Below are 14,910 nucleotides of genomic sequence, written 5' to 3'. Positions count from 1 at the left end.
AGCGCAAGTCAAGTGTAATTGGAGATTGCCGGGAGAGGCCTGCGTCCTGCAATGGACATAAGTATGATGATGATGATGATTATAATCAGAAAGTGGCCAGACGTGCTGCACGCACTGACAGCAGGCGCACTAGGCAAGTATCATATTTTAGTACGTCGGAGAATTGTGCTCGTTGCCTTGTTTAGTAGGCACTCAATGCGCACAATTTCTTATATTGATCTCCTTTGCGTATAGAGCTGCCCCCATATCAAATGACTGACTTGAGCAACCCACTGAGACGTACCCTACCATATGACCTGGACACCCACTTTCACCTTTGCTAACCAGACAAATTTCGCATTAATAGTGCTTCTGACTAGCGTCTATAGTTCCTACAACGACAATGTTCCCACACTAAGGTACGCACACTATTGTAATTATGGTGAGACAGAAAGATAAATAAAAGGAAAAGCAGGAATGTTAAAGAGTTCGAAACCGGTGTGCTAGCCTAGACTGGGAGAGGGGGAAGCGGGAAGGAAAGGAAAGAGGAAATGCATAAAACTGATGCGCGTACACACGCAACAGGGTTCACTGCGCCAATCAATTAAAGGCGGTCACAGGGCCCAGTCGCCTTCAAAAAGTGCAGTAAATGTCGGCGAGCAAAGTACTGAAGTATTTTGCTAACCATGCATCGAATGGAAGCCCCGTACGAGTCGACGGGTTTGATATCAAATTCAAATGCCGCTTCGCGTGCATCGCTCGCATCTCTGCCCCCGCAACCATGCATGCATGCGGGCGGCGGCCTGTCGATAGCGGAGCCAGCAGACGCGGCGAACTTCCGGTGCGGGTAAATACCGCCGTCGATACCCTGATCTGCATAAACTGCTCAGCTCGAGGGAGCAAATACTGGGAAGGGAAGCGTGCCCGGTGCCGGCTCATTACTCAAAACCTGCCACCGTGCTCCGTCCGCTTACACACCACATTTTGTAAACGGCGTCAACAGCTGACACGGCGGGTTCCGCGCTATGACTCCGGCGTTCAGCAAATATGCTTGCTTTAGGTGTACACTCGCTGCATATGCTAGCAGGTATAGAAAAAGAAAAAAGAAATACGCACGCTGTGGTTTGCTTTCGTACCGCGGTGTGTGTGTCCGGCACGTTTCAGCCGATATAACTCACACCCAGCTCGCAACTGTGCGCGCAGATTTCGAAGCTATGTGTGTACACGCCTGCACTCACTCGCACATGCAACGAGGAAAGGTATACGCCGCTGAAGCTTCCCGGGAGAGGCAGAGGATGAGTAATGCGCGGCGCACGAGAGCGATTCCTCTCTTCTTGCGGTGTGTGTGGATGGACCCCGCCTGTTTGAATTCGCGCAGTTCGCGACGGAAGAAACACACCACGCACCCGCCCGTGGTCCAGCTATACGTAGCACGGTCGCACAGCGCCCCGCCCCGCGCCTTGATGGTTCCCGGCACCGTTTGTGGTGTGCCCAGCACTGCTGCATTGGTGGCGAAACGCCCTTGGGCCACACAAGAACCGTCGCCTGCTCCTCCCTTCCTATATCGCTGTGTTTGCGCATATGCAAACAGAGCGCGCAGGGCATGCCAGTCATAGAACTCGCTCGATGAGTAAAAACCTCGGTCCGTTCTCATGCAGCACTTCTCTCTCCGCACGCAGCGTTCGTGCTGGATGAGCTCCGCCAGCATTTTTTTTTTTTTTTTGCCCTTTTTTCGGTCACTCAGCATTAAGGCAACCCATCGTGCGGAGGACATCCGAATCAGAAGTATCAGAGCTCGCGTCGCCGGCAGAGGAAGGGAGAAAAAAAAAGTAAGAGAGAGACCATGTCGCTTAACGACTTGTAAGGCCACGCGTCACGTCGCCGCCAGGCGCCGGATCTCTCGTCCAATCAGCATTACGCATGCATGCACGCACGCACGCACGCTCAGGCGCACATATGCGCGCGTAGCACGCACCGCACGCGCGGTTTATATTTTCCAGGTTAAAGAAAAAGGAAAGTAAATAACGCGTAAGAAAACAAAGATAGAGAGCTGGACGCGGCACGGCGCGGCGCGGCGACGGCTGCGGCGACCACCCTAGTCGCTCGGGGCACGCCCACACTGGGTCAACAATGGCCCTAATGGCTCGGGCTACATGTGCACTGCTAGCCGCGTAGGAGCGCCACGCGATGCGCCGTGTGACGTAAAGAGAGGTTCTGATGAAGGCGCACGCACTTTGCGGGCAAGAAAACACGAAGCAAAGTTTGCGGGAGTAAAGAAAGCCCTGTCACTTCAATCAAGAGCCATTAGGGCAATTGCTTACGTTTGGTCCTCCAAGCGAGTTTAGCCGGTTGCGACTCGCGAGAGTGGGTTGCATATACGCGTAATCTATTGCCTCGTGGATTTCTTTTTCTTTTTTTTACTTTGTTCTTTTCTGCTTCCACGTGGACGAAGATGATTTGTTTAAACAACATTTCAAGCTTGCTCCACGGGGCTCGCGTCAATATCGCGGTTGGAGGCCCTTCCGAATGCCTTCTGATCTGGTCTTCCAAGGTCAGCAGCTCAGACGCGTCCCGAATAGCGATCATATTGCTGGTTGTTAAGTTGCAGACGGCTCACATGGGGCGCAGGGTGCTTATTCCCTCGATGCATTCTATAAGCAGAGATGTGACAAACGTGCATTGCGATTAAGTTAGCTGAATTCTGGATGACTCGGTAGTTCTTCATATTGAAACGGCTATAGCATTAAAAAAGGACTGGTCTGTGCATTTTTTGCGCTGCATCAGTGCAAATAATTATCAGATCAAGAATCCAGGCTCTTTTATTTTAAGTAAATTTTAGGCAGCTGTTCTAATACACATCGGTGTGTCTTAATTTATTTGCAGCTACGACAAGAAGAATGTCCCTTAGTTGGGGTCTTACGCACGGAAGTATGCCCTATAATCTTTGCTGACGGCTTGGCCCGATCAACGACCGTTCTTCAGAGTCCACCGACAAAGCGCTCGTACGTGTGTGCGGCTTTGTCGGATGGGGCAGCTCGATTTTACTCCATTATTATGAATATTAGCCCCCTCAGCTGTACAGCCAAGACAAAAGCGTTAATTGCAGCTATCAGACGACTGTCTTCCTCTTCAGGACGACAGTGAACGTGGTGGCTGTCGTGATGAAGGAGGTATATAATAAAATAATTGTAGCGAAGCAGGCGGGTTTAGCCTGACGATCGGGGTCGGCAACTGCTCTACCTGACTGCAAGGTTTTGCAGTCAATTATGTGAAGAGGCTTTCTGTGCTGTAGGTTCTCAACAAGAGCGTCTCTTTCATCACGGTATAGCTTGGACACGACCACTGAAAGTGCTCGATGTCTCCTGTCTATAGCAAATAGGCGGGCCGCTATAAGCGCGCGTTGCCACTTGCTTGCATGCTTTCCCTAGCATGCAGTAAAAAGCAGTAGTGGTCGCGGTGATGCACGTCAGGCACACAATGCTAGTCGAACAATAAAAAAAAAGGGTCGTAACCATTGGTTCCGCTATTATTTTTCCAAGAGGAACAAAAAGAGCTCGTCGCACGCTGTTTAATGTCACTCCTTTACTTATTTCTTTAACTTTTATTTTTCTTCCCGGTTAGCTCATTATATTCTCACTTTAGTTCGGTCACTAGCTCTCCCTTCTCTCTCTCTCTTTTTTAGAGACAGGCGACGAGTTAACTCAGCGCTCTGCGGTTTCCGTCCCCACTACCCCCCTCCCCCGCCTTTTTTTTTTTTTTTTAATCCTGGCAGCCGTTTACGTTCCTTTCCTGTTTTTTTTCTCCCCTGAGGGAACTTCTCGTCGCGGAGAAAGAAGAGGAGGCACTTCGTCTCGGCCGCGTCGTCGCTCGTCTCCTCATTCATCAGCTCGTCGTCGTCCCCCTAATTGGGCTCCTCGGTCTGGGCGCCCGGCGGCCGCGTACACCGGGCGTCGCCCGGCGTTCTTCTCTCTTCCTCAATCGAACTCCTTCATTAGCCGCGCGACCGGCCCGCTTCGTTCGCCGCGCCGGTGAAAGAGCCAACCGCATTCTCGCGTTTCGCGACGCGACGTCCCGTCCCGTCCGGGTTCCAGGCGGTGCAGCACCGCGCTGCCGAGACGAAGCGGAGACACACGAGAGGCGCAGGAATGCATCTGCCGCGTCGAGTGAGCCGCTGCACGCGGCGCGAGCGCCTGTTTTCACTATATGAGGCCCCGACGTGTCAACGCGAAATGAGCGAAAGCAAAAAAGGAATAAAATAAACGACGCGAGGCGACAGAGAGCGAAGAGACAGCCGGAAGGAAGGGAGAGAAAAAAAGGAAAACAGCTTCCTGCCGTGACTTAGCATCCATTGACCGACGTGACTCGGATCTCTCGTTCGTCTTTTTAGTTTCTCGTTTCGTTTCTTTATAGTTCCCGAGCGTGCCCGGTTCGTTGACAAGGCACGCAGGGCAGGCTCCGCCGCGGCTCGTATGATATTTTCGGCTCAATTCTTTCTTTCTTTCTTTTTTCATTCCCCCGAGGGCGACTCGTCAACAACTGCCACGCGCCGCCGTTCCAATCATATTACGGCACCCCGTAACGAGCAAGCGGATAACAAGGGCGCTGCGTTACAGAGCGGCGGACTTATCGTTGTATATACAGCGGTGGGCGGCCTCGTCGGCGTTTTCTGCCCCCCCTACTCTTGCTGAGAAAGACGACTCATTAACTCGTTCCTTCCCAAACGTTTCACCGGCGTCGGCAGCGGCGGGCTTGTTTGTGCGACCATGTGAGCGCGAAACGCGCGGGCGAGGGCAGAACCAGCGAGAGCGGGAGGAGAGTTCGGGCAGAACGCAGCAGGGTGGCTTCGCGGAGGAAAGGGTGTTTCGTTCTCAATCATGGCGCGGCGGATTTCCGGAGGTCGCCCCGTTCGTACAATGATGCTTTCTATACCGTCGCGCCCCAAATTAGTGGCTGTTGCCGGTGCCGTTGGCAGCGACGGCTCTTGCTCATTGGCTTGCAGCGACGGTACTGCAGCGTGCCTTCTTTCGCTAGCTCGTTATTTCTGCGCGCTCTCTCTCCGCCTACACTCACGTTTTATTTATTTTTTTCTTCCCCCACGTTGCGTGGCGTTTAGCCCCGAAGAGCCGTGGGAACAGCGGCCACTGTTGGCGGCGGTTCGTTAGCTCTAATCACCCACGTCGGCCACCGCGGTGACGAAATGCGTGAAGCATCCCCGAAAGCTGCCACCACGACGACGAGATTTTCGTTAAAGCCTTTTTCAAGCGAAGAAGGTCATTATTCGCTGCTGAAATTTGAGGCAATACAAGGTGTTCACTAGTGAAAATATTGAATGTGCACCCCTTGTTTTGACACGAGCTTTCGGTCATTTTCGGCCTTTCATTTACCGCGAAGGAGGCAGCATCAAATTTTGAAGATGCAAGCTGCTGATGTGTTGTAGATGACGTACAAGCAACGCTGAGCAAGTATCCATGCAGTGGTAGTAATAGCACTAGGTAACTGTTATTTATCGAAAAGGAAAACCAAAATGGAAATGCCGCGGCCATGGTAACCATCTCGCATTCGAATGGACATTTGGAACGGTCTCAGGGCCATGGATCCAAAATGGAACAATGAATGTGGTAGTCGAGAAAACAAAATAAGAACTAAGGGTTAACAACATAGAAGGCAACCTGAAACCTGTGTCTGTTTCACGAGGACATGCCAGCTTGGCAACGGGCACGCTATACAATCATGTACATTGAGCTCATCAAATGTAATCACAATGTGGGGGCATTTAGGAGGTGCTCGATACTAATACTAACAATAGTCGGTGATAATGTACGTATTGGCAAATGCACCGCTATACAACTGAACGAGAACTTGCATAGGTGTGCCAGCCAATTATGTTCGCGAGTTTCTGTGACATCACGGCGTAGTTAAACTTCTTTCAGTGACAACGTATTCTCAGGAACTATGTTTAGATGCGCGGAGGCATGCGCTTATGGAGGAACGGCGCGGTTTTCGTAAGTTTGGGCTTTAAGCTAAATCTTACATTGTCACCGAGTATAACAGTTCTGCGCACGCTGAACCGACTGCAGGCAAATTGTAGGATACAATTTCTCTATGTCTATATACCATATATAGCGGTGGTAATGATATGTCTTCTTTCGGGGTCCTTTGTTTTACTGTTTACTTTTGTGAAATAGACTATGCGCAGTAAACGCGGCCAACTCTTCTGCCCAGCAGACAACCTACAAAGAACCACGACGAACAGTCTTTGCGAGAAAATCTCTTGTTTACTCGTTGTCTCAGACACGCAAGTGTTCTTTTTATTTATATTTTTAACACGAAATTTGTAGAGACAGCGATGCTTCGCCGCATCCTCGCACTCACGCAACTTCAAGGAAGGAGTAAAAAAAAGAAACTTTGCGCAGACGACGGCGGCGGCTGCGGGTCAGGGCGCATTAAAAGCCAGAGTTGCATAACCTCGCCCTGCAGCGCACCCCCACTCCGTAAAGCTTGAGAGCCTTCTTACCTGCACGCCTTCCTGCCGGACGCGGCTTCACTCCAGCTCGGCTCCCTTCCACCTGAATTAGTTCCATTTCACGCTTACAGACCCATTTCACAGCGCCGAACCACGCGCGAGGACGTAGTGCGCTGCATGAGATCATAAATGCGCCGAGAAAGAAACGTGCCTGCTGACGGAGTTCCGCTATACAGGCGAGAGGGGCGCGCGAAATACTATAACACTGGCGATGCGGAGCTACCTCCGGGGCGTGCGGAACCGTAGCCGGGCTTCCAGCCACTTAGCCCGAAGCGAGAAACGTTTCTGCGGCGTGCACCGTAGACGACGGCGTTTCCTAGAGCTCGCCCGCACTAAGAGCCCTCCGGAATGTTTCTTTCGGCCCAGTCGTGACCGGGAGCTCCGCTGTGGGCGCGCGCGCTTTGGAGTTGGAGGGAAATGTATACCACTCAAATGAAGCGTTATGCGCGGTTTAAACTAAAGGGTAGGTTACTCAGAGTGCGTATGCTGGGGAAGCTGCGTGGTAACTACTCGAGCATTTTTCGCAGGAGTTGGTTGTGCTGATGACCGGGGGCGTGCCAAAGGCGGGGAAGTTGGCTGTGGAATACGGGCGCCGTATTAAGTGTTAATAACGTTCTTATTCCCCATTCGTGTGATCGTTTAAGGAGAGACCTTTGGTGGAAACTTGACGAGTTCCTTCCTTTAAATAAGCCTGATTTCATGAGTATATCTTTGATTTCAACATTCGTGAGCTCAGGCGCCGATTGCAGACACGGACTATGGGCACTGCGGACAACGTTTCGCGCTTCTCGAACCATTTACATGTATGCCGCGCAACCGCAGAAGGCGCCCGCAGGGTTATTAGTCATTCCAGAGATGAATATATCCTCTTAAAGTTTCTACGAGGAGCTCAACATACGACTGAATGGTGACGTGTATCATTACAGTGACGCTGGATTAGGTGAACTTGCGAGTCAGCGGGAGCGAAATGAACTGGATCTTGCGTAGAACTTCTCTGGGTGCTCTCTGCGGTTTTGTCAGCTTGGTTTTTCCACCTCTCCAGTGATGACGTGTAAGCAGAAGTTCACCTACCAGCTGCATTAAGGAGGTGGGGCTGACAAGCTGCCTTCAATGATTATGAGGATGATCCGCGTGCGACTAACCTCTTCTTCCTGTACTGTGATTTGTTTGTACATACTGCCCAACGCAGTTGACAGTGTTTTAGTCATATCAGTCATATAACACTAGTGTCCTCCAAATACGGCGAAGAAGTGCGGAAATATTCCAGTTGTTGCATCACTTTAAAACCTCGTTTCCATAGACTATCGAAAGCAATATACCATTGCTAAGCCGATTTCTCCCCGCAAGCCTAGTGATGACATATATCAGGTAAGTGTCTGCAACAGCAGTTTTTTTCTATGTTCGCTTATCTGACTTACATGTTTTCAACCGTTACACCAGCTTCAACAGGCCAATATGGGACAGGCAAGCAAATGCGTTATGTAGGAGAAAGCTATGGACCTTGGGCTTTCCCTCCAGAGGACCTTAAACTCGATGAGTGGCGTGTTTTCCTGTGAATCCTCACTTACAATGTATAGAATAAAGGCAACAAGGAGACCTAAATATACAAATGAAAGGTACGAATGTTTGCAAGTACGTTCAATAAACGTAACACCAAGTTATCCGTACGTGACGAAGTTTATACTACGAAGGATACATGTATAATTAAAAGCGCTTGCTGCGTCCATATGAAGCATATGCAAGTAAAAACAGATAACTACACACAAAAGACAGCTGTGTCTTGTTGTTCCTTTACATATGTCATTCAAGAAGATGGTCTGCGTATCGGTGCAAATTTAAGCTCGTGTTACGAGCTGATACCGCAGTAAAGTGGCACTCCGCTCAGCATACCGTATTTGCAAATCATCTCTCGGTAATGCACGTGGAATCAGTAGACGCAATGCAATCACTATGTAGGCTAGGAAAGCTGACTCATTTATAGTCAACAAGGATCTTCGCGCATCGGCGTTCCCTACATCTGTCTGTTGATAAGAAAATTGCCTATCAATGTGAACGACAGTTAGCGCTCTCGGAAGTCGAAACTTTCTTTTCGTTTTTCCTCTCACTTTGCTTTCTTTGTTCAGTTTTCGTGTTTCTTGAGTGCAGTTATTCTAGTCAAAGAGTCTCAATTCACATTCAACGACCTGCGTTTTCTGTCTCCATCCCCGGGCTGGTATTACTTCCCCGTTTTTTTCTCTCTCTCTCTTTTTTCATGAACACAGCGGCCTAAGGCAATAAAAAGCTATGATGGACCTCGTAGTACTGCGACCGACGGCGAGACGTCCTCCGGCAAACACACGTGCGACTGTTAGCGAGCGGAAGTGCGAATCCTCCGCTTTCTGCCATACCTTGCTAAGAGAGTCAGAGGCCGCTCTATGCGGCGTAAACAGGTTGTCAGTGTCGTTTTTACAGCGCACTTGACAGCTACAAGCGCACGTGGAGTCGTTATATCCTTTAAAAAAAAGCACAGACACACACGTCGCCCCCGCACGCAACGACCACTCTCGCTCTTTCCGCTTGTCGGTTAACTGTCCTGTTTTATGCACGGGTGGGGCAGATAGCGACGGCATCACCAACGCTTTCCTCTTTTTCCCCACGCAAACGTGTTCCGGCTCTGTTCGAGCAATATTTTGCGCTTTCTTTTTTTTTTCTGCAGAGCTTTCTCCGCTGTAACTATTGCGATCCATATAATGTCACCCGGGTTTTCGATGTGAGGTCTGCGCTCCGTCAGAGGTAATGACCGCGACCTCAGGTGATTGATTGGAGGCTCAAATCCTACATTACGGCGAAGTGACATGACGACAATAAATCATGCAATACAACCGAGGTTCTATTTCATGCTATAGTTAAGCGGCCGCGAAGCAACGCAAATTACGATGTTTTTCGTGCATTTCCTTTTTTTAGTGTCAACGTCACTATGAAGATGTTTCTGTCTAACTTGCGATGCATGCACACCATTTCGAGGGGTAATTACCGGAGGAGAATATGACGACAGAACTCGTAAAAGCACATCTCTTTTTGTTTGAGTATCTTCCAAAGACAGCGCCTATTCTTCGAAAGAGAGGCCACAAGAAGAAAAACAAAGCATATAACTCGGCGTTGGCAAGCACTTTGTTAATTACGATGGCACTAATGGCTTGCGCCACTGCCGTCCTATTAAGTGCTAAAACAAGGGCCCTACGAGCGCAGTCATGCGGTTCGGGTTGCGTAATTATGCATCGCCGCCGCCGCCGACGGCTCCCCTGTCGAAGAGGAGCGACCCCGCACACGCGCTTCATTACGCGATCAAATGCTTACGTGAGCCAAATGCCGTTCCTTACGAAATTAACAGCCTCGGCCTCGTCGATTCCGCGAACGCGCTTCACCAACCGCGGGGCATTCGCATCGAACGAAGTGATAAGAATGCGCAGACACGGTATAGATCACTCACCCGAAGTGACGTAGCTTGAAGTAGGAAGTGTTTTGCGAGACGTCAGCACTCGGCTGTCACTGACGGCGTTGTCCACAGCACGGTTCGCCCGATCGGCAGGTTCTTCGTCCAGTTGTCAACTCGCCTCTCCTGGCACGCAGGATTCGGGAACACACGCCGTCCGCTGCGCTTTCAAATCCAGCAGTATAGCACACGAACACGACGAACACGCGCTCGATGTCAACGGACGCGCGCGCGCGCGCTCGCAGGGCGAAATCGAAACCAAACTGCAAGCTGCTGCACAGTGCGTTGATGGGTGTGACGCAACTGCACCGACTTGACGAGCGAGTCAGAACGGTCAAGTCGAATCGCAAGGAGGTCCGGCGGAGCACACCATGGTGATGACGGAAAGCGGTTTCCTTCGATGTGACAGCACAGGTACGGAGATGAAACGCTGCCGCGAACGAGGCGAGTGCGGCACCGCTCAAGCCCTTGGGAAGGAGGCAGGCGCAGCGCGCAGACGTAGCGTCAGCTAGCGAGTTTCGAGCGCGACTGGGGGGCGCGCCGGTGGAAGCGTTTTTCGAGGCGCGCGGGCGGATAGCGACGCGGGAGCGCGCGCGCCGCCGCCGCCGCGTCGGAAGTGACGAAACCGCGTGACGCGACTTCCGGTCGTGCGTCGGGAAAGGGCAGCGTGCCACGATACGAAGAGGCGGTGGAGCGGGAGCTTGCCCGCCGTGCAAGTGAATCGGACGGATCATTCAACGTTGGAGAAGGCGAGGGGACGAAGAGGGGTGTCGGTTGTGGGGAAGGCGAGGGCGCCTGGGCCGCGACTTAACACACGCCTCCCGCAATCAACATAAGAGGTTGGCGCTTTGTAGTTGGTTGGGGCTTTTATGGGCGAGAGCTGTCTTTTTTGATCGCCCTCGGCGCTATCTTCTTTCTCTTTTTCGTCTCTATCTCTTTCCTCATACTTTCTCGCTTATGTCTGGGTTATTGTTTTTATTTTCATTTTCTGAGTGAGGGCTGGATATAGTACCGGCATGTGGTCACTGCAGTGGAAGTAGGTTAACAAATCTGAAGAGAGAAGTGTATTAGTGGTGTTTGTTGAGGCGCGACATCGCCAAGAACCGATGCTGATAACCTGTATGCTATAAGATAATAATTCCTGACATAATGTTTATAAGAGGTCCACATATAATGGGTGGTCATTTTGCCTCAAATATTACCTCAATCCCCCCCCCCCCTCCCCTGCATCGGCATTGTGAATAAGACAAGGGAAAATACTAGTCAGGAGCCCTTAGTTTAGCATGCACTGAAACAAAGAATGCTTTATATTGTCGAGACTGAAAGCAAATAAAGACACATAAAATGTGCGACGTGCACCGACAATCGTAAGTCAATCTTGTAATGACTAGTAATCATGGTTGTATGGGCATTCTTTTTTATTTAAATAAATATTTTATTGAAAGTTAATGTCTCAAGACGTTAAAATACTGTACGTATACGCAACGGTAACAGAGAACGGTAACAAATGGGGCAGCCTTAACACTTACTTTGGAACTCTGATAGGCACTGTTGTATATATTCGTATATGAAGATGTAATTTAATTGTTGTATGAGTTGCCTGAATAAAGTTTTCCGGTTATTTTTTGGATGACCTCGTGCACAGAAAACTTCCGTAACCAGGGATACACTGTAACAATTAAACAATTTTCAGATAAGATTCTCATTTCAATATGTACTGATTATACAACCTTTATCAGGTGTCAATGTGGCCTGCAAAGTTTAATGTTGCCAATGCTAATTTATTAATGTGTTAAGGACAACCGCATAATAGGTATATCATGTTGGCGGTACCTTCAGTGCAGTGTCCTCTCTTTCTTTGTAAGTTATTCTTATAATTATAAAAATATTTGGTGAGGTGTTCATCGCACTTAAAAACTTTAGTCCACGGGGCTATTCTTTACCTGGAACTATTCCTGTCCCTTTTTCGCAATTTATTTATCTCTTTAATCACTAAAAGAGTGAGCTCATTGGCAGTGTCTTCAGTGTTGGCGTACTAGGTGTCTGCATACCCTATTAATGGTTCAGCGCACAATATATTTTCGCACATTTCTTGAGATAAATAAAAGGACTAAAACAAACAGCCCTCTTCTCGGATCAGTTGGCACTTTTCAGGCAGCGTTTTTCTAAATGTTCTCTTGATGTTTGTTTTGAGAGGTGAACTGGACAGATTTCTTTCTCGAGCTGCCTCACCACTTCTTAGAGCACCAGGCCGAAAGTTTTTCGGGAAGGGGGAAACTACTTACCGCAAATGAAACACGCTGAAAGCAAATAAAGCACGCTGCCTTGTCGTCGTATTTGTTGCGTGATGTATGCATTATTTTTTTAGTTGTTTGCCTGCATTGCCTTCCTGCTGTTATCCTTAGCTGTGACCATTACTTGAGTGCGTTTCGTGGCCAAGTTTGTCATCCAACATCTATCTGTCTCGACATGTTTATCTTTCACCGGTGGCCGCTTTCCACCGGTGAAAGATAAACATGTATACGTGTCATTATGAATCATTTGCCCTGCCTGTGCACAGCAGCGAACGAAGCCTATGGTTTGTCACCTCTTACGCATGCCTTGACTTCCGTTACGACCACGTTGTGTTACGTTTTTCACCGTTGTCATTCACCATCGCCGTGGGTTCACCGTTGCTCGCGATAACGTGCGGCGAAAATGTTTCCAATGATCGTAGAGAAATCACCTTACGCGTCAACGAAAACAACAGGAGCGTATACTATGCTTTGTTTACATTATCATATTTCAAATCAAGGGTATTGAGACCACATTACCGTATTTTAAATCAAGGGTATTGAGGCGTAATGCCGGGCATGACACGGCCGCTGGTAGGAAACATACCGATATCGGCGCATTTTGTGCAGTGCTGTACGCGATCAGCTATGGAGTTTTGGATGTCTTACTCATCCCGGTTTGCCTATATGCGCTGATGTGAACTAGCACGAGGCGGGATACCGGCTGATATACTATTTATTCTCTTGTGCCCAATCTTTCGCACCTTGAGCGCCAAATTGAACACACGATCTGTAAAGCTGATTTTGCTGCTTGACTTGTAAGCGGTGCAAGGATGCCAACACGAAGAGAAGATAGAATAGGAATTAGAAGGAAACAAGAGTTATGGCTCGCCCGACCATTGTTCGCGCACCACTGTCTTTATTTCTTGCTACTGTTGCGTCCCGAATCGGCCGGGCGCATTCTTTGATTGTTTCCCATCGAAGCAGGCCCTTTCATCAGCGTCGCCCAGATGGCGACAGTGCCCAACACCGACGAGACGGCCAAACAAGCGCCCCAACTCGGCAGTGCGCATTCTTCGGGGGCTTCCACCGATGCCACCCCCTTCATCAGCGGCCGCCTACCTGTCGACGCGGCCCGACACCGGCAGTGACGCGATGACAAAGAAGCTCACTTAGAAGCGACCGACCACAACCGCCACCCTTCGTTAGAAGCGGGGATTAGCGCGAAGGCCATTCTCCCGACCCTGGCAAGATGACCGTCGGAGGGCAAGAAACTAAGTCACCGACTTTCGTGGAAGGAGTATGAACCCCCTGTTTTCGGATTGCCTCGTCCTCGCTTCGAAGGTGCAGCATTAGAGGCGGAGTTCAGTGAGCAATACGACCCCTCTGATTGGCTGCATCAAGATCATCTGATTCCCTAGTCGGGTCAACTAGGGAAGACGAATGTTTTATAAGCAGACACCTTGAGTGCAGGGGTGTGTCTTGACGGGTTCTGATATGTGCTCAGACATGTAGTGAGCTGAGACTTTCAAAGTGCTGCCCCTTGGATTTGGCTTCCATATTTGGAGCCACTGTAAATGCTATAAAATAAACCCCTTTTTCTCTCGCTCTTACTCCCGGACGTACTCATCCATCGGGTAGAAGGATCACCGGCCTATAAACGCTACCCGAGTCCCAACACTACTGATAATGCGCGAAACAGTGTAGTTAAGATAAATAGAGGAGTCTGTCGCCATATGCTGTCACATATAAATTTTTGAACTAGTTATAACTTCATAAAACAGAAATATATATATGTATAATATATATGTATAAACGAGAATATAGGGAACCGAGGGGCCCGATTTTTATTAATCATATCATAAGAAGCCAACAAACATTGACACCAAGAACAACATAGGGGAAGTTACTTGCACACACTAATCGAATTCAAGAAATGATAAATTAATGGAAATGAAAACGGATGAAAAAACAACTGTCCGCAGGTGGGGAACGAACCCACGTCTTCGCATTACGCGTGCGATGCTCTCACCATTGAGCTACCGCGGAACCGTTTTCCCATCCGCTTTCTGGGGTATTCATGGGTTACAACTAGAACAAACTCTGGGAGTGTTAGCCAGCTAACACTCCCAGAGTGTGTATATATATATATATATATATATATATATATATATACTCAAGAAAACCGCAGTTGAAACAATGTCAGCGGGTGTCGGAGGTACCGAAAATATATTTCACATGCACGCAAGAATGAAACACCCACAATTAGACGCGGTACTGTGCAGCCAATATTAATCACGTATGCCAGTAAAAATAAAGTGCTGAAGTGCGCCCATCGCATTGCGAACATTGTCGAGTGAAAAAGGTCATTGCGAGTCATGTAAGCGAAATTCTTGTTCGAGGCGCTGTCTATTTGTAATGTGCTTGGTACAGTCGCGGAGTATGGTAATTACGGCCCTACAACAATGCCTGGACACACTACCAAAACTCTCAGCCAGAAGATCACCTGTGGCATATGGTTCTATCAGTAGGTTAAAACGATCAGTTTTGCATAATGCACACACCTTGGACTGAAGTTCTGAGTATAAGTTACCGTGATATGTGGAAATGTTGCTTGACCGCTTGCGGAGCCACAGACGAGGGCATAGCACAGGCGTTGCTGG

The 14,910-nt window shown here is 49.2% G+C and overlaps 1 protein-coding gene across 1 annotated transcript in view; it reads right to left on the bottom strand.

Moving 5' to 3' along the window:
* Positions 1–10,502, bottom strand: part of LOC119450124 (LIM/homeobox protein Lhx2) — a 79,339-nt gene extending 68,837 nt beyond the window's left edge. The window contains exon 1 of the mRNA XM_049665647.1: positions 9,972–10,502. The gene's annotated coding sequence lies outside the window, so the exon portion shown is untranslated. The remainder of the gene's footprint in view (positions 1–9,971) is intronic.
* Positions 10,503–14,910: the final 4,408 nt, after the last annotated feature.

Source organism: Dermacentor silvarum, chromosome 4 (genome assembly GCF_013339745.2).
Source record: "Dermacentor silvarum isolate Dsil-2018 chromosome 4, BIME_Dsil_1.4, whole genome shotgun sequence".
Taxonomy (NCBI): domain Eukaryota; kingdom Metazoa; phylum Arthropoda; class Arachnida; order Ixodida; family Ixodidae; genus Dermacentor; species Dermacentor silvarum.
The sequence above is the reverse complement of the archived record's forward strand: the minus strand, read 5'-3'. Positions and strand labels throughout refer to the sequence as shown.